The sequence below is a fragment of the Anomalospiza imberbis genome, chromosome 4 (genome assembly GCF_031753505.1).
Source record: "Anomalospiza imberbis isolate Cuckoo-Finch-1a 21T00152 chromosome 4, ASM3175350v1, whole genome shotgun sequence".
In the NCBI taxonomy this organism is placed as follows: Eukaryota; Metazoa; Chordata; class Aves; order Passeriformes; family Viduidae; genus Anomalospiza; species Anomalospiza imberbis.
This window is the reverse complement of record NC_089684.1, coordinates 45,823,302-45,842,866: the sequence shown is the minus strand read 5'-3', so window position 1 is coordinate 45,842,866 and position 19,565 is coordinate 45,823,302. Positions and strand designations below refer to the sequence as shown.

The 19,565-nt window shown below is 41.7% G+C and overlaps 1 long non-coding RNA gene across 1 annotated transcript in view; it reads left to right on the top strand.

Moving 5' to 3' along the window:
• The window catches only part of LOC137472861 (uncharacterized), a 42,914-nt gene extending 26,152 nt beyond the window's left edge, over positions 1–16,762 (top strand). Inside the window, exon 4 of the long non-coding RNA XR_010998448.1 lies at positions 16,680–16,762. This is a non-coding gene — a long non-coding RNA (uncharacterized lncRNA). The remainder of the gene's footprint in view (positions 1–16,679) is intronic.
• Positions 16,763–19,565: the final 2,803 nt, after the last annotated feature.

Here is a 19,565-nt window from a genome sequence, read left to right as displayed (position 1 = left end):
TCCACATCCAAATCACAGGTAGTATGCTTGAGAACTAGCAGCCTTATTAGACTGGTATTAGTGACTTTTTTCTCCTCAGACTAAATTGGCTTAAATTATTTTTCCTGCTTTTGTTCTGTGGTGCTTGTGTTTTGTTTCCCTGTGTTTGGCAGAGCTCTCACAGCATCCTGATTCCCTGGAGCATGACTTTGGCATTGCACACGTGCTGCTGTTGGCTGATCTGACTTCAGGTTTTAGAGCGATGTGGGGGTTTCCTTCATGGAGATGATAACATGAAATGTGTGTCATCAGATCTCTAAAATCTGTGTAGTTTGCTGTGTTATGCTCATGAAAAGATTTAAAGAAGGTACTTTTCAAATGCACCAGTTAATTTGTGAGTGTAATAGACATAAATGCATGGCTTCCTGAACTCCTGGGGAGGAGAAACCAAATAAAATGGTTTTTCAGAGAGGGGTTGTGTCATGCAGCAATGGGAGCTTAGTTTGGGAAGCATAAAACCTTTTGTTGTACTATTATCACTGTTTTTTAATGAAGGAATGGGACTCTTGTCAGGTTAAGAATGATTTATTGCTCAGGTAAACATCAGTCTCAGAGGCCGTGAGGTTTTAAAGGAGTAAGTAGTCAGCTATAGCCTAAAGTAGCTACAAGTTCTTTGTTATAAGACAATATATAATTTTCTAACTTAATAGACAGTTGCCACAAGGTTTATTTTGCTTTTTAAACTTACCACCTTTACTTAATTTTATTGCATTGCAGATACTTTAGCTTAATGGGTTTTTGTTACACATCTACACATATGCTTCTATTATAATTTCTAAACTCTTAGCTTAATCTATACAATCACACCCCTACATTATAAACCCTTCACCATTTTATCAATACAGCTTCTCACTTACTTAAGGCATATTCTTTCTTACTACTATAGAAACATAAATTTATGATTTTTCTACTTAATGTCTGTGTACTTTACTTTTACATCAATATAAGCTCCTTCCAAGGCTGCAGACCAAAACCTCCTGTATCTGTAGAAGTTTTTATCTTTCCATTCCCACATTGTATGACCTCTGTAATCACACAGAAACTGTCACTGTCACACTTCTTTGTGTGCTGGTTCCTTTTGCCAGGTAGGCAGTTCCTGCTCAGCTCTGAGTGACAGAACATCCTGTTCTCTCTGTTCCAGCAGCACTGTACCCATGTACTCATCTGCATACCTAGATATTCATTATCATTTACAACAAAACAAGATCGTTTTCTCTTCTGCACAGATAGTTTTCGTCAATACAAACAAAAAAGAGCTAGAGCTGTCAAAATTCATCCTTTTGGCAGCTTCCCACACTTATGCCAAGAGAAAATGTAAGGATTGAAAAGGCTTAAAGGTGGTAATAATAATGACAAATCAGAACTTTCTGAAATATTTATCATGAGGAACCAAAAACAAGATAAGTAAGTTGATATATTCTGAATAATTTGGTGGCTTCAAGCAAAAAAAGGAGAATGTAAAGACTTGTCACAAAAATCTAATGATGAGAGAGGTACAATGAATCTGCACTAGCAAACAGCTTGAGAAAATTTGGGGGTATTTTTCCTACATATGCGCAGTCTTCAGAAACCATCGTCATCTTTTCTTTACCCTTGATCCAAGCTGCTGCCTCAGGCCAGTTACTTGAGCTCTCCATTGCTAGCCAGCCTGGATAGAGGTGGTAACACAGGACCAAAATGTTGGCTGTTCTGTGGCCTTCTCAATCTGACTATGGATGGAGTCACCCCTGGGAAGCCAGACGCTGTTCCTAATGGAAATTGCAGCCAGTGCCACAGCTTACTCTGCTCCTCCTCTCACCTGCTTGCAATGGCCTGTGCTTTTACAGCCAGAGACTTTCCCACCGTGGTTTGCTTATCCAAAAAGCACATACCTGCTCCCCGGAGTGTGGATTTATTGCAATTACTGTTATTAAAATCCTCTGTGTGTGTTTTTGTTGTGCTGTGCTGGCACGGTGAATGCAGCCATAACTGGCTCCCTGCCCTGCCAATTTCCGAGGAGATCAGGAGTCAGGCTTCCCCAGGAGACACTTTGAGCTGAGGGGTTTTGCTCAGAAAAGATGATCAGCAATTTCCAGGGAGCGAGAGGAGAGGTCATTACAGAACTTTCATTCTTTTACTGAGTAAGTTTGAACGATCAGTTCAAATGAGCAAAGGCAACAGGTAAACATTCAGAAATAGCTTTATTCACAGAAGTGATGGTTCCATAGCAGATTTTTGACTTACAAGCACTCCTTGTGTGTGGAGAGGAGTGAAAGACATGTCCCTCTTTATCCTCGAGCTCCTTGGCACCTCTGACCCCTTACCAAGGCTGTCCCATTGTAACCTGGACAGTCAGACTGGGCAGCACACATTACATATGGTGCCAGCTAGACTATGTACCTGTGTCTGCATCCTGCCTTCCTGGGGATCTGCAGAGGTGTACTGGAATAGAACAGAGCCTGGAAGGCACTTTGTACAGAAGAGAGGAGTACCTAACCAGTGCTTTCCCCCCCAACTGAATCTTTCCTTCCTTTCAAAGAACCTGCAGTATCTGAAGGGCTGCCTCTATTCAGCCTACAGATTGCTGCGCTCCAAGGATGACTCAGGTAATCTATTCATATAATCTGTAAATTATTTGGTCATGTTCTGCCAAACCCCATTTGATAGAAGGTTGGACTTTTCTATCTTCATATTTTATAAACCTCTGCCTAAGCTGCCAAGGATACTTTGCTGCAACATAAATATTTACAATACTATCAAGAATATTCCCTGTTTTCCCCTTCATTTGTCTCAACCCTGCAAACACACTGTGTTTGCACAGTGTGACTGGCCACAGCTATGTACCTTCTTCACTCACTCAAACTTTGCTTTAACTCTGGTTTTTAAGGAGAAATGTTCTCCTAGAGGTATCTTCTCTGTTGTAACTACTAACTACAAATACTGCAAAAACCTCCCAGGCTTGATAGAGAACTTTTTCTTTTATTTATTTAGTCTGTTGTTCTACTTAGTATGCATACTAATATTTTTCACAGCTGGATAATATAAGAAGTGGAAGCAATTTGACCTGACAGTTCTCAAATGGAATGCTCTGCTAACACACTCAGCGACCCCCAGCTCTCCCTCTCCTTGTAAACAGTCCTGTTACCTCCCAGATAATGAGGCTTCACCCAATGGTGCCAGAATTGCACTGTAAGTGCCTTTATAGAGCAGAGTTCTATGAAAAAAAATCCATCTGGGTAGAAGAACTTGGTACCTTTATAGGCACTCAATAATTTTCTCCCTTAGGGATTGTTTTCTTGATTGGATTTTATAGGTTTTGGCAGCTTTTGAATCTGTTGACGCAGTGTTCTGTCTTGAAGAGATGCTAATGAAACCTGGTTCCAATAAACAAACACAATGGCAAGAAAGAGCTTCCAACTCAACCACTCAGGCAGTGGAAGTATAGAATGCAAAGTGGGCAGGCACAGCCACCGGGCCAAGCCATGGTTTGGGAGCAATCACTGAGCCACAGCTGATAAAATGGGCCAAGGACATAGACTCTGGAATGGGAAATAATGGTAGGACACGGAGGTTGTACGGTACCATCTGGAACTTTGGGAAGCTGGAGCTATGTATATAAAATATGATTTAATGCAGTCATATACAGTGCTGCTTATCCAGCAATGAGAAACCTCACTCATTGTAGTTTCTACAAAATATCCCAAATTTTTTTGAAAAGTAGTAGGTAAAACTTTGGAACTTTGGATTTTACCTCACAGCTATCACCACATATTTACTTACATTTAATTTCACTTTGGTTGTACATGTACTCTGTGTCCTGCTCTATGTCTGGCAATTCCTGAAACACCTCAGACACAGCAGAAGTTAGAATGGTTGTGTCCAATTCTTTTTGCTGAAGACTGGAGTCTGTAAGCTTGAGTTCTTACAGTAGACTGGTGCTGAAATAAAATCTACTTCTTACAAGTTTCGTACCTAGGAACACAAGATGCAAATGGTTTATGCAGAAACACAGTACATAAATTACAAGCTGGTGAAGAGCTATTGTAGAATGATTGATAGGACTTCAGTTCAAGATTTTTAATGATTTACTGTTGTACATCAGGCATTAATCAGTGGGTGGTGTAGGATCCAGGCCTAATTAATTAGCAGATAACCAGAAGCCATGAATGTATGCTTAGAATTAACTGAGTAAAAAACAAATGTTCTTTAGTATTTGGTGGTTTAGAGTTTGGTAATGAGATTGTAAATTTGAAATCAATTTTCTGTAATTTATTATCTGAAAAAGATGAAGTCACTAAAGAGCATGAGTGCTTCCTATAGTTTTCAGAAAGGAGCTAGATAGCCCATAATAGAAAATATCTGATTCAATGTGCCATTCCTGCTATCAAAAAGACTGAGTACCACAGCTTCATAGAGCAGATCACACATTTTAGTGGTGGTGCTGTTAAAAAAAGGAGGAGCAGGAGGACTGGGCTTCTCTGAGAGCTCTCTGTGTACCTGGTCCCAGTGTGTGCCTTAGGTGCTGCATCCCTAAAATGGGAACAGCGTTGTCAGTGGGGTTCAGATTCCCCACAAAGGATAAGAGGGTGAATTCACCCCACGCTGCCACTGGCACTGGGAGCACAGGAGTGCACCAGCTCTCCCCAGCAGTCACAGACCTGGCCCAGAGCAACAAAGGCGTGAAAAGGCTGGCCAAGAGAACCCAAATGCTCCACAGCAGTGCAGCCACATGTGGGCAGCCACAACCATTAACTTCTTGCCAGTGGTTTGCCAATTTCCTTCATTCTGATGTGTGCAGACCAGCTTCCCCAGCGGCCATGGACAGGGTTTCCTTCTGCCTGCCACAGGTTCCTTCTGGCCTAAACAGCCACTTTTCCTCTGTGAGGGCAGTGAGGCCCTGGCACAGGCTGCCCCTGGATCCTTGGAATGGTTCCAGGCCAGGCTGGACAGGGCTTGGAGCAACCTGGGAGACTGGAAGGTGTCCCTGCCCATGGCATGGGGTGGGACTGGATGTGCTTCTAGGTCCCTTCCAATTCCATAACATTCTATGATGAGCTATTCTAATGTGCATTTTCTTTATAAATAAAAAAGGACAAATACTAGCCAGTTTTAGCAGGCATACAGATGTGTTAGATTTCTCCACAGTGTTTTTAGCTGCATTTCTGGTGCAGGAATTTCCAGAGCTGCTCATTCCCAGGGTGTCTTTCTCTGTACCATTTACCCCACAGGACCACCTATCCAAGGCTATACTTGGCTCAGATGGGAGAACATTTGAGACCATTTTCTGGCACTGGAAATTTCTCCTGATATACCATAGTCTGTCATCTGAAGTTAAGGAAAGGCTTGCATTAAAATCATTCTCTTTTAATGTCACTGTCCTTGTAAGGCCTCACAAAACTTTATAATCTCCCTTATAATTTTTCTTGAGCTGTTTGTCTAGTACTGCTTCGTTTTTCTCTCCCTGCCGCCATTCAATACACACATGGGAGTGTTTCTTCCTGCTGCCTCACAGTGCATTCTGAAGTATATCAGATACTGCTGCTTGCCAGTGGTAATAAAGAAAAAGCTGGTTAATAACAGAAGTATAGGGATGTTTTTAACTAAATGCTGGCTCAGGGAAGAAAGTAAAAACTTCCTAGTGAAATGTCCCTTCTACAGAAATGCCCAAGCTGGATTATGTCTTAAATGTCTGCCTTTTAATAATAATAATAATTCAGCTTGAGTCACGAACTGGAAAATAGCTAGGGCTGTAAGGAGCATTATTTCATCCAAGTTCCATGATATGAACCACATCTCAGAAAAAAAATATCTTATTTAAAAATATGAGCAAGGGTATACTGTGAGGAGCAAAGAAAACCCTTTGAGAAAGGTTTAATAGGTATGTATTGTAATAAAGCCAGACATTGGTTCATTGTTCACTGCTTTCAGCAATGCCTTTGTCACAATTACAAACCCCTAGTTAAAATAAATATCTGACTGCCAGACATTCGTGGGCCATAGGTAGGAGTAATCTGCTTATTTTTGTTTGATGATATATTTAAGAACAAGTACATAACAGGAAGGATTGAAAGCAAACAGATACTCTTAAAATATTTTATTGATATTTTTGGGTTTCAAAATCTTTCCAAAAGTTGCAGAACTCTTAGACTGAGGAACAGAACCAGAAACAATCTTATTTGCAATAGAAGATCCAAGCAAATGTTGCCTTCTGATAATCTCGTGACATAGTTCTACCTTGGACTATACCCTGCTCATGAATAAGTAGTCAGTAAAACAAATTGGGATATATGGATCTGACTTTTTTATGCTTGAACTTACCCACTGGTCAGAGCAGGGCAAACATGGAGTGTATCAAATTTTCTTATGCAAACGTTGAGATTGTACAAACTGCTTCTACCTCGTGAACTCGGTATTTCAGCCCAAATCCCTTCCCTGTGATTTTGAATCAAACATATTATTTACTCTCTTGAAAATCCCCCAGTGGTGGCCCAATTACTCCAAATCCAAGCAAATCCAATTTGATACAACAAAGTAAAAAAACTTAAGAACTTGTGAAAAGTGTGGTTTGCTCTTTTCTTAACCAACTTGCCACTGTAATCATTCCAGAAACATTCCTGTCATTAAGGTCTGGCTCTGTTTCTCAAAGCACGCCCCATTTCTGCCAGTGCAAGGATCTAACTGCCTGTGGATCGACTGTGTGGTGAGCATGCACTCTGTTAATTAAATGGTAAGTCTTTCTTTTCAAAGATAAAAATAATTGCACTTTTTGCATCTGACATGGCAGCAAAATGGAAATTAGCCACCAGCTTCAATTTTACCCGTGAGTCTTGCCACATATTTTGCCTTTCAGACTTAACAATATGTCTTGTGCTCAAATTACTCTATAAAAAACTGGGACAGTTTCTTTTAGGTGCACCAGAATCAGGAAATTACTACAGAGTGATCACATTGCTATATGAAAATCGGAAATCTGTCTAGGTGCTCCATTTTGGCTGGGACTGCTGTGTCATGGGAAACAATCCTTGGGGTCCCAGGACAGGAGAGGAGCCTAAATTCTTCAGGGAAGGAGAATTCCAAATCAATTGTTCAAATATGAGCCAAACCAACAAGTGATGTCTCTGTTGAAGCAACAGCCTTTGCTTTTTGGCACCCTGAATTGGTGTGCCCTGGCCAAGAGTGAAAATCTAGCACTGTTCCCGCTCCAGAATACCTGCATATCCTGCCACTGAAATAAAATACCTTTGCATAAAGTACAATTGTTTTGAACCTCTCAAAGCAGAGAGGAGTAGGTACAGTAAAGAAGTGTTAGAGTAAGTAGCTGTCTCTCTCTCTCTCTCTCTCTTATAAATCAGTGGGAGCCAGAGATGTTTTATTAAACTGGTCTGCAGGTCCATTCACTTTTTTATGTTTAGTTTCCATGCTTGTGTGTGGGTCAGTCTTCTCTGTTTCTTAGGCAGATTTGTTTCTGATTTCAGCTGAACTTGACACTTTCTCAAATGGCTCTTCAGGAAACCAGAGGGGTACTGAGGCTTGGTCTGGATTGTCAGAGGCACACAGGCATTTGCATTTCCCTGGGAGATTTCCACCAGGGCAGGAATTCTGTAGGTGGCTGCTGAGCTCATCTCAGTGTTCTCTGCTGCTGACAAGGAAGTTCTCCTTCCTCCCCACTGTGCGCCCGTCCTCTGTATCCAGCACTGTCACATTCATTCCATCTGATGTAGGAGAAGGTGGCAGTGTGAAAGCCACCATCTGTGGTGGCAGAAGTTCTGACTGTCCCTGCCATTTCAGAGACCTTCCCTAAAGCTCTTCAAGTAGAACATCTGAACACTTCAATTCAGCTTTATAGCAGTAGCATAAACTCTTCTTTTCTTTTTTTTTTTTCTCCATTTTAAGCAGAGGAACAGCTTAGCCGAGCTTTCTGTTTGCTTTCCAACTGTCCACACTTTGCCTTCAGCTTTTTACCACCCAGACAAATAAAAATCCCCAAGCAACTACACCCAATTTGTTTTCTTCCCCTTCTTTTGTCTTTTCACAAAAACTCTGCTGGCTGCACAGTGGCAGAGTTCAGGTCTGAATAGAAGAGCCTCCACCCAGCTGATGCCACAAGGGGAAGGGTGGGTTTGGATTCACTTGCAGGTTCACTGTAATTTTCAGAAGACCACACTGGGCTGACAGTCTGCTTCAACTCACACCAGTTATTTTTATTAGTGCATTAACCCCCTCATTTAATTACCAGGATGCTTCTGGAATCATCCAGGGCAGTTAAAAGCTTCCCTAATAATTTTATGGCCATTTTTTGTCTTGTGTTTTAAGGGGAGTGGTTCTGCCACATCCCTGAGCACATTTGGTCTCAAGGAAGTTTCTGGGGCCCAGAACTTATAGACCTAAAATTCTTAGTTTACAAAGGCAAGTGTAGTTCTTAGCATGGATTTCTTGCCAGAGGGTAGAAATAAAATCAGTTGTGGTCAGGGTGCAAAGAACCATAAGGCTCTTGAGCTCAGGTTTCACTCTTGGTCAGATTTGGTGACTGGAAGATTGTGCACAGAGGAGTCGGAGATGTCAAGCTCCAGGACCCCCCAAGATTTCTAGCACTTGCAGGCTGTGAGCCTCTTTCAGGACTGCCTCAAAGGCCACTCAGCTCTGCAGCTTAACTTTCCATTGCCTATTCCAGACGCCTGGTGCATGCAAGCTCTTTCTTGCTCTACCCACTGTAGTGGAATGATTGTTTGCCCTGTGATACAGTTCCATGCAAGTTATCCCAAGCAATCTGTGTTCTTTTAAGCAGCTGCCACCCCCAGAGACTAAAAAGCTATCTTTGTTCATGGAAAAAAACCAATGTAATAACCGTCAGGGTCCTTCCTATTTACTTGCTTTACTACACTCCTGTTTCCTGTAATATTGCTCCCAATTGCATTCCTCATGTGACCTCTGTGCTCTGAATGATGACAAGTGTAACACTTACAATTTGTCATGCACCCTCCAGGAATTACATTTACATCTCTCAAATGATTTTACATAGACTGGAAGTGGTATTTGAAACAGTGTTACATTATAGGCAACAGCCAGCCAAAAAGGTCAGTGAAAGCATTACAGGCTCATTTCATAGCAAAGTAGACAATACATAATCCTGCTGTGCTTCACCCCTTCTCTTAATAACATATTTAAGATCTTTTGTTTTAAGTTCAGCAAAGCATGGAACCTAAACCCGGAAATTATATCTAAAATCTGGCTTCTTAGGAATGAAAGTAAGGACAGCAATGTTGAATCATTTCTTTTTCAGTAGATGATTATCTTAACAAATTGATTGCTTTTGTGAGTATTTCAAAAGATTACTAAAGCACTTTGAAGTAGCAGAGACATACTGAAATTTGAAAAACTATATATCATTTTTTGTTCAGGAAGACAATCACCTGCTATAACTTCATAGGACATTTCTAAAGAATTTCTCTGCCACTGAAAATAAAATTAAAAAAAAAAAAAAAAGTAAATAATGACCTGGATAATCCCCTTTAAAAGAATGTTTTATAACTGATTTAAAGTCAAGTGGGATCCGTGGCTTGTGGGTTTCCCATAAAATAATGCATTTTGCAAGTTGCTTTATTTTTTTTTTTACTCAGTTTGGTATTTTTTCAGGAGTATTTCTGTATGCAGGTGCTAACCCAGCCTATAACAACACCACAGCACAGGAAAACTAAGTGCATTTTGCTGTTCTTAGGGAAATAGCACGTACATTCAAAAGGAGTGAAAAATAAGCATTGCTATGATTAATGATTCTCAGTTCTTGGAGAGGATGTATGAGACTGATTTTTTCTGGCACCTCCAACAAAAAGCCAGATCAGATAATTTTATTATTAACATAGGTTCTTATATTTGTTTGTGCCCTCCTGCTATGGTAAACTGTAGCTCCCTTTGGGATTCTTAAATCAGAAAGGGAACTAAGGAAATAGAAATTAGAAGAAATAAACCCATGCTGAAAATCCTTCTGGATTCTGTTTAACTCAAAGGTGACCCTGACTTATATAAAAGGAAGGAAATTGCTTCAGGCTCATATTCTCACTTGCACTGGTGGAATCTCTGAAGGCTTGGAGTTTTCACTGTAACTGGGTAAACATGCAGGGATCTATCTTTTGCACCTGCCAAAATATTCTAGAAATCCTGTGACAACAGGTTTTTTGGCAAAAGTCACTGTTTTGCTTTCAGACATGACCAGACCTAAGAAACGCAGAGGTGCAGAAAAATCAAAAGGAGAGGGGGAAAAAAGGCAAGAGAGGTTTTGAATCTGAGAGAAATTTGTTTGCTGCCTTTTGAGGTAGTTCAGATTGGTTTATATTGCACCTTGTCCCACTCTGAGTGGGTTTTCTATTTGTAATAAAGTCTGGCAGTCTCCCACAGCTCACTCATATTGTCATTCCCAAGTGATTTATTCCTCCACACTTGGCTCCAAACAATCAGAAGAGGGATAATATGAAATACATCTCTAGCCTGGTACTGAAAAAGTAAAGAGAGACTTTCACAATCATAATTTAAATGTATTTCCTTGAAAAAATGCAGAATGGAAATGTGCAGGATGGCAAACAGTTGCTGGGCATTCAGGTTTTAGATAGAAATGAGGGAGTTTCCTTGCCAGGAGAACTGGAAAAGTAACTATTATGATGGAAGAAGAGGAGTTCTGGTCTTTGAAGCAAAGGTGTGCATAGGCAGCTTTTTAGAAATGTTGGTTTATCTGTGTGACTGACACACTTGGAGAATGTGCTCTGCTCTGACTGTGTCACGTAATCTCACCAAGGTAACACTGCCGTGGCTGGTACCGCTCCCACTTGAAAATTTTAACTCTGAGATAACTCACCCCATGCCTGTGGTAACTTTCTGTTGTTGTTATTGTTGAAAGAGTGAAAATATTTGTGAACACTCTTGTATGTACAATTCCAGAGCCTGAATCACTACAGCATTTGTCTGGGTTTATTTTGGCACCAGTTTTAATGTTCTGGTCTACAGCATTTGTTTATTTGCTTAACTCTTGTCCTAAACTTCCAAAAGAAACCACCAATTTCCATTCAGTCACTCAGTTGCTTTTCTGAAAACCAACACCACTGGGGATTCAGAGAATACAGGAACAGGGAAAATCTTCATGCTTGCATGGGTTTCTTTAAATTCCCGTTGTCATCCGCTGTAACAAGCAGACTCACAGACCGAGACCGAGTATCCAAAGCCAGCCAGGATGTTGCAGTGGAACAGACTAGAGTCTAGTGCCTAGACTCCCCTGCAGTGAACTCCCTAAAAAGAGACAAAGATGGTTTTACAGTCCAAACCCCAAAGCTTTATTAAAAATGAAAATAGAAGTGATTCTGAATAGATATTGAGAGAAACAAGACCTTTATACACAAGCCTCTCCCTTGCACAGAGCAAAAAAGAGGAAGCTCAGGGTTATACCCAGCTTTCCTACAATCCTGCAGACATGCAGCTGCTGAAGTGTTGCATTGCTCCTGTTTCTGCAAGCAGTTGCAAGGAAGCCAAGAGATGTTTGCTGAAATCCTGAGAGGAACAATTATGTCAGGGAACTGCTTTCTGCTTGCTATCATACACTGTTTTGCCCAAGAGCTGCTTGAAAGAGGGAATTTCCTCTTTTTCTGGCATTGCCAGCACCTGTTACTACTTTTCTTCAGGGCAGCTTTACTGCTTTAGTTTGCTTTTGGGCTCAATTTCCTTCCCAGTGTATGACCAAGGAAGATCTGCCTCAGGGAAAAGCAAAATTCTTCCCTGCTATTTCTCGTGATGCTGGCAAACATCTGCTTTATGTGCTTTAGAATCTGATCTTATTTGTCACTCAAAAGTGCTTTCTTCAAGGTGCATCTAAAAAGCTACTGATCATTTTTATCTTTTCTTTACCTCAATTTTGCTTGAAGCCATTTGTAATTTTTGCACCAAGAGAGGAAAATCTGATGCTGTGGTTCTCATCCCTGAAGTCAGGCTTGTGTCAGCCTTTCCATTATATAAACCCTTATTTTGAAGAGTTTCAAATTCAGCTATAAAAAATTCAGTCTAGGCTGGAAACTGGCAAATTAAGTCTTTGCATGGAATGTTCCTTTTAATTAAAATAGAAAAGAACTGTATTCAATTGCCTTTATGTTCCTCGGGTCCTTGAAAGACCTGTCAGGCTACACTTAGAAAGCTCTTTCTATGCTTGCAAGATCAATTTTCAGGGATACTGAGTGCTTTTATCTCTCAGCTGGATGCAATTGCTCAACCTTAGATTTTCTATATTTTTCTAAAGCATTTTGTTCATCAGGTTTTCATTTTCACTGTGTCGATCCACTTACAACAGTTTAAAAGTTGTAACAATTTTCTTTCCTCTTAGTAGTATATTTGCAATAGGAATGTACATCACTTTCTTATTCACTTCTATTCCTATGCTATTTTCTAATAAAAAAATTTAAAGATTCTTTCTGTTGTGCTGTTCTAGCTATGACCATTGATTCCTACAGGGAAGTGGGATAGCGATAATTCAATTGACTCATTATTTTCACGCTGAAAAGTTCTTATTGCAACCTTGTTTACGGCCAGATTTTACCTATTAATTCCTTCCACAGTAAAATGTGAAGGACAGGACAGATAATGCTAATCTTGTTGTTCTGGGAGATCAAAATCACGGTAGGTTAGATATTAAGGGAGGTTTAACTCTGTTCTCAGAAAAATCACTGGGGATTAATGTGGAAGAAATGGAAAAAAGGGGAACTTTTGCAGTGAAATATGATCATTGATTACTATATATATATATTCTTCTGTATTAGGCTTCTGTCTTGGTTAGGTGATGCCAAGTTGGAAAAAAGTCCATGAAACATGACCTTTATTTTACTGTTTTTTCTATACCTGGAGCTGGTATCTCCATTTTAATGGAGATGTGTTTTGCACAGAAAAACACAGAGTCACTTGCAGACAAAAGAAAAAGTTGTGAAATTACCCCTGCAAATGGGCCAGGTGTCAAAGGAGTGTAGTTGCAATTCAATGAGCATTTAAGCATGGGCTGAAGTTTATCCCTTTCCACTTATATGTGCTTAACTTTAAGTATGTGCTCACATGCCTTTGAAATCACATGATTCAGTGCCTTGGTGAGTGCAAAATACTCAAAGCCATAGTGGGACAACTGATAGGGATTGCATTTTGCAAGATCAGTAAATCATATTAATAGAGATTACAGGAATGTAAACTCGAATAATACAGGTGTGTACTTGCAGTCCCCAGAGAACTCCTCTTTGCTATATATTCACCTTTATTCTATAATTGTTATAATGCCAATGTTATTATAACTATCAGAGATAAAACTCCACTTCTTAATTGAAAACCCTTGTTTTTTCCTCAGTGCAATTCTATTTCTGGCCCTGAAGTTTTATATTTCTCTTCATTTGCTAATCCATATGTCCCTGGCAATATCCCTGTGTTCTACTGTACTTCAAACAATTTGGCAACTAAATGAGTGTTTGAAGCTGATCTAATTACATTAGCCTGAGAAGCCAATTAGATATTTGTAGAAGGATCTTGCTGAATGCTATTTCTTGAATAGCTGAGCAAGACACACTGGCCCTCAGTTACTCAGTTCCTGCCAGACTGACAACAATGTAAACTGAATCCCTTTCTGCAGGCAGCCTCTCCACACAAAGGATAAACAGTGGATGTGCTTTAACTCCAACAGCCTCTTGTTGTAATCATGAAAAAAGATAAACTTCCAAGAAATGTCCTCATTATAGTTGTGCTTTGCCTTCTTTTTTATATGAAATCTTGGCAGATTGAACATTTTTTGAGATGAACACTGGATATCTGAGAGCAAAGGATGGGAAGCCAGTTTGCTTAAATTCTCTTCCAACTAACCACTCAGAAACAATCAAAAACTCTTGTTTATTCGAGTTAGACAAAATGAGCAAGGACAGCTCTCATGAAGGCCAAGCTGATTCATTTCCTAGTTTATTTCTAGGTTTTATGCAAAGAGTTTCAAGAATGGGATTGAAGTCAGGTGTAACATCCATTCAGGCTGTCAAATCATAATGCTCTGATCCCAGTAACAGCTTTTCTCTTAGTAATTCCCACTAAATCCCACTCTAAAACCCTAAGGGCTAACGACTGTTCAAAATTCAACTGTTAGGAGGGTGGCTATGAATTTTGAAGCCTATTTGTGGGTGTATATTTACGAAATCTTTTACCTCAAGCAATCATGATTCTGTTATTGAGGTAAGTCCTGGCAGCCTTTCTGTAGCTTCAATATATTGCTGTAGTTCAAGTTTAAGTGTTGATATGGCTCTAAAGGTGCTTGGAAGTCATATCAAAATTAACAAATTAGCATTTTGGCAACCAGTATGAAACCTATGGCAGGAGGAGACCTTAATGTACTACAGTAGGTACTGCTGCTCCTGTTATTCTCTGCTCCTGGGAAGTTTGTCTTTGGAATGGTGCACCGAGAGAACCAGGAGCTCTGCACAAAGGCACAAAGCAAGCTAGAGGTGGTTATATAAATAGCAGTGCCTTCTGTGGGTCCTTTGCTCCATTGCAGCTCTGGCGGTTGGAGCGAGAGTTTCTCATCTCGCATCTTTTGGCAATATCCTGCAAAGAGCCACCCCATTGTACAGCACGGGCTGTTGCCATGGAAACAATAATATTTTTAGTAGTGCCTTTCAGCTGAAAAGCTCCGGTTTCTAATGAACGCTGCCGGAGCCTCGCAGCACCTGTGGGGCAGGTCAGGGATCCACAAGCGGCAGCGATGAGACAGGGAGGGCTGAAGGGCTTCTCCAAAGCCACCGGCAACACTCCTCGCCGAGCACCGCCCCCATCTCGGGGCTCCAGCCTTGCTGCAGCTGTCCTCCTGAGCACCTTTTCCCTGTCAATGGGAGCTGCGTGCACTTCGGGGGCAGATCTCACAACTAAAGAGATAAGCTGGATCTAAGGAATAATGCCTTTTACCGCTCATTACTTGATTTTTTAAAATTAAGAGTAATAGTAACAATGAAGTTAAATGGGAGGGGGGTGTTGTCTGGCTGTTTAAAGAAATGTGAAAATAGAGGAAGTATTCTAATGAGAGAAAAAAAATCTTTTAGGGTATGTTATTTGTGCATTGGTACTGTCCTCACACCCTTTTCTTCCTCAGAATAACTTTTTGTTGATTTACCTCCTTTTGCTCACCAGCTCCAGTCCTAATCCAAAGTATGTAATTAGTGCTTGCACAAAGCCCTGTTTCCCACTGCTCTTCGTTCCCTGTATGCAATGCCTGGTATTTTTGGTGCAGACAGGATGCATCCCAAAACAATGTGTGCCAGTACCATCAATGCAAATGTGCAACTCCATCACCACTTGGTGTACATCACACAGACCAACCAATCTTGCAGGCTGTGGAACCTGTGCTGATGTTATTTTTTGCATATTTAACTTTTAAACCAAATTCCTGCTACCACCCTAACTTCTCTTTCCAAAAAGAGCAGCTTGAATTTTCTCAAAACTAGGAATAACTGGGCTTATATCTGGCTTAGAGGTCACTTGATGCTCTCAATAAAAATGATTCCTGAAAACACCCCCCAAAACTCCCAACTAAGTTGGCAGCTCAGGGGCTGAAATTACTCCAAAGCGCAGCGAGAACCAGTTACAAAGCAGAATTTTGGCAGGAACCCAAGGAATCTGTCAGCTATTGTGCAGGGAATGTGGCTGTCCTCCCAGCGCTGACTTAAAACAGAAAATTGAGGAGATACTAAGGACTGGGGAAGTGATAATTTTATCTGGAATGTCATGGCCAAATTCTGAGGACAACATGTAAGTGTCTGTGGAGGGAGGAAAAGAGACCTTACTGAAGAATGACCTCATCCAGAAGAAATCCCAGTGCCATATGTTCCCTTGGCCTGCATTTGATACCACAAAGACTCTCAGATAGATGCAAGGAAAAGAAGGGCCTGCTTCTTTTTTTCAGAGGAAGAAACCTGTAACAAAGTAGCTGTAAATCCGCATCTTCATTTATTGGTACTACTTATATTCAGCTCCAGAGGTTTCCTGGGATGTAAAATGTAACAATTTTAGCTGGAAAAAGGGACATATCCTATTCCAACAGCTTACTGTTCTCCAACCACAGACCATCTTACACATAGCAAGCAAAGACCAAGGCAGAGTTGTCTTTTGATAAGCCTGAAAAACAGTGGCAAAACAGATTAATCCCTCAATACTGGGAGATTTGGTTAAAGCCTTTCCACTGATTTTGCAATCACCCTTAATGAGTTATAGGAATATAATTTGTGATGTAGGTTTTTATTTTTCCCTTTGAGTTTAAATCCAACTACTAAGAAAGCAATGATAAGTGGAATTTGACTTTGGTTCCAAAATATTTTTGTAGTATGGGAAAGGCCTCTGTTCCCATTCCCTTTCTGAAATGAAATGGCTTATTCAGAAGCAGTGCTGCTGAGAGGCTTCCACCCAGAACACATCAACACTTAATTAAATTACGGTGCTATCTGAGGAAAGAGGTGCAGCAATTTCAGCGGCTGACAGCTGGATTTGCACACATGGACTTCTCCGAGGTGAGCCCCTGGTTTCACAATGCCCGGAGTCTGGCAGCACTTGGATTTCATGGCACGGTGCCCTGGGCGTTGCAGCTCAGCGCTCCCAGCTTGTGCCAACACCATCTAATTTGTCTGCAGGCTCTTCTCCTGTGATCCAGCTGGTTTGATGCTACTTAAAAATCCTGATCTCTGTCCTCAAAGGCTTCCCGGAGACGCTTCCCAGCGCAGCCTTTCGAAGCATCCGGGGAAAGGTGTCCCGTAGTCATAAACACGCTCCAGGAGGAAAGCCGGGAGGGGCTGCCAGCCCTTCCGTAGCGCGGAGCCGCGCTCGGGGGCACACAGGCGCGGTGCCGCCGCTGGGTGGGGGCCATCCCCGCCCGGGCTGTGGCCACGCCGCTCCGGGGTACGGCGTGCGGGCCCTGTGGGGACGGGATGGGTGGAGGCGGCCGGAGCAGGATGGAGCCGCCAGGCTCGGCCCACGGCCTGGGCCTCGGGGCTGCGCCTCGTGGTGCCCCTGGGAGCGCGGGAGGGCGACCCCGTAGGGCCCTCATGGCCTGGTAATTGCCCGCCCGCGGTGCTCGGTAGTGGCCGAGGCGTGGAATTACGGGCTTTTCCCGGGAGCGCTTTTCCCGTGCCATGTGCTCCTGGAAGATGGCAGGATCGCGTGTGCCCGCTGCAATGGTAAGTCTCTCTGGTTTTTGTGGTTTGGGATTCTTTTGGCCCTGTGCTGGGCTTCAAGGAGGTTGCTTTGGCAGATAAATGGAAGACGACACAATGGTAGCGTTGTGGAAGGATTAAGGATCCCCTGCACAGTTGGAATGCGCACGCGCTGTAAAAGGATTAAGGATTGCCTTCACAGCCCCAAGGCTATGCTCAAGGAGCATTTGGACAAGGCTCTCAGGCGCAGGATGTGACTCTCAGGGCTGTCCTGGACAGGGCCGGGAGTTGGACTCGCTGATCCTGATGGGTCCCTTCCAACTCGGCATATTCTGTGGTTCTGCTCATGCACTAAATGGGGTTGTGCCAGTTCACCAGGGCAGGTTTTATACCATGTTCTGTCACTGTTCCTTTCAAAAAAAAACAGCCCACAATACAAACACTGTTCTCTGTTTTATCTTAGCATGTGCCAAGACTTGCCCTAGTGTAGTAACGGAATGTTTTCTTCCACTTTACTGCCTCGTTTCCATTGTTCCTTGGTGGTAGGTACTAGCATGATGGTAAGGCAGTGCTTTTCACAAAGATTATAGGTTGGTATGGGGCGATTGTAAGTGGAGATGAAGCAATTAAAGTTTTAACTTCATGTGATCAGAGGTAACTCTCGAACAGAATCTGCGAGTGTGCCCAGCTTAGGCTTTTGGGCAAGTGATGTTGGCCGTGGGCTGCCGGGGTTGCATTCCCTCCTCTGCAGGCACAGTCAAGCTGTTTGGTAATTGAAAGGCAGGGGACAAAAGGAAAGTGAGCACAGGAAGAGGGAAAGGTCGCTTGCCCTCACCTTGAAACCGCTCATTCTCTCCAGATCCTTTCTGCAAAGGAATCACAGGCATCGCAGTCACCTCAGCTTAAATAAGGTCTTCAATTAGTAATTTGACTTAAGACTTTTTTATCTTCTCCCACTTCCCCCATCTTAAAGTATATGTGTTCTTATTCTGAGAGGTTGTTGGGCTTCGTGTTAAAATTATTTTGGTATTTAATTGAAAAAATGAATTTATGTGGAGTTTTGTCTTTCTTGTTTTGGAATTGTTTTGTGATAGGAAAGAAATGAAAACCTAATTCATACATTTTAAAAACAATAGCATCTGGAGTATTTTTAATAAGGTTTTTGAATTCACTCCTTTTCTGTTGAGAGAGAACAACCTATCCAAAATTCTTGTCATTTGTTGCCTAAGAGATTTGTCTGAAGCACTGTGACAATTTGCATAAACAACCAGAGCTGCCCTTTGGGTTCTCTTCTTGCTGTCAATTCTCTTCTCAGTTCCTAATAAAAAATATCATTGTGTTTCCCTGGCAATTCCAGAGCATGTTGGAGCAGTGTAGTCATATGGTACCTTGATGTGTGTTCTCACCCCTGCACTGCTCACACCCAGATTTCAGGCGGTCTGGAATGAAAGAAATCCAGGGTGGAACTCCTCAAAGGCTGCTTTGCAAAGAGCCTTCACATATTCTGCCTAATAAGGTTTTCCATAACAGAGCACATGTGGTGTTTATGGATGTACTTTATATCATGTATTTAGTAGTTTCTGTTCCTCCCAAATTTTCATCATGAATCAACATGTAGAGGACCAAACTTCCTCATGGGGAAAATAATTGCAGATACGAAGTGATTGCTGTAGTGTCTCTGTTCCAGACTCCCTTTCCAGCATTCTCTTTGCTTACATGTGCTTTGAAACTTTGATTTGAGCCCAGTTGTAGTTTCATACAAAATGGGACTGGCTGAACTGCCCATTCTCTTTTCCTATTCTTCAAAAAAGCAATATGATCCCTACGGAATTTGTTAAAAGGAAAGGGCAGTTGGGTCCTAAGTGGCCAAGACCCCTTTTCCCAAATGAAAGTGAGGGTTCAGAAAACACTGCTTGGGAAGTACCTTGTAGATTCAGAATTATTTCAAGACACTATGGTTGTGTCAGAGTACCAGGGCAACTCCAATCAAAAATGAGATGATTCCTCTGGAGAAAATCTCCTCTAGATCAGGGATGCCTGTGCTGCAGCACATCCACGATGAACTGCAGGATTTGAGGATCACTAAACCCACGGGTCTCACACAGTGTGCTAAACAGACAGGAGGCAATGCTCAGCACTGATGAATTTGGTCTGTTCCACTTTCTTTGGCTTGCCCTTGAACATGGAAAGCAATTCCTTGTGTTTCCAGAGGTTTCCAAACAGTTTTTAACAAATTGCAGTACCAGTTTCAACCACAATTTTTTTTCTCTAGAGGCTTAGCAAACTCTGCAATTCTATATTCATTTACTAATTCATTTGGCAAACTGAAAGGCTCTTACTGTTTCCAGAAATTGAACTATATAAACT